Below are 315 nucleotides of genomic sequence, written 5' to 3'. Positions count from 1 at the left end.
TTTAAAAAAATATATTAAAATATAATTATTCATATGTCTCTTTTTGTTTGTGAATTTAACTTTTTGAGATAAATCATTTCATAATAGTATACGTATTGTTTAGACTTCAATATTTATTAGGGTTTAATAATTATGATTCAACAACATTCAAATATTAATATAGTCCAAAAAACTAAAGTTGTGTCATATTATATATAAAAGCAACTAATTTGGAATATATTAAAAATATAATCATATTTTATGTCTTGTAGAAAGGTAGGATAATAATTCACATGATAAACTAAAAGTTTCTAAATGATTTTTTCCCTTTGAAGA

The 315-nt window shown here is 19.4% G+C and overlaps 1 protein-coding gene across 1 annotated transcript in view; it reads right to left on the bottom strand.

Annotated features, from left to right (window-relative positions):
* The window catches only part of LOC107628595 (probable carboxylesterase 15), a 3,880-nt gene that overhangs the window by 660 nt on the left and 2,905 nt on the right, over nucleotides 1-315 (bottom strand). The gene's annotated exons all lie outside the window — the stretch shown is intronic.

The sequence above is a fragment of the Arachis ipaensis genome, chromosome B02, assembly GCF_000816755.2.
Source record: "Arachis ipaensis cultivar K30076 chromosome B02, Araip1.1, whole genome shotgun sequence".
Classification (NCBI taxonomy): Eukaryota; Viridiplantae; Streptophyta; class Magnoliopsida; order Fabales; family Fabaceae; genus Arachis; species Arachis ipaensis.
The sequence above is the reverse complement of the archived record's forward strand: the minus strand, read 5'-3'. Positions and strand labels throughout refer to the sequence as shown.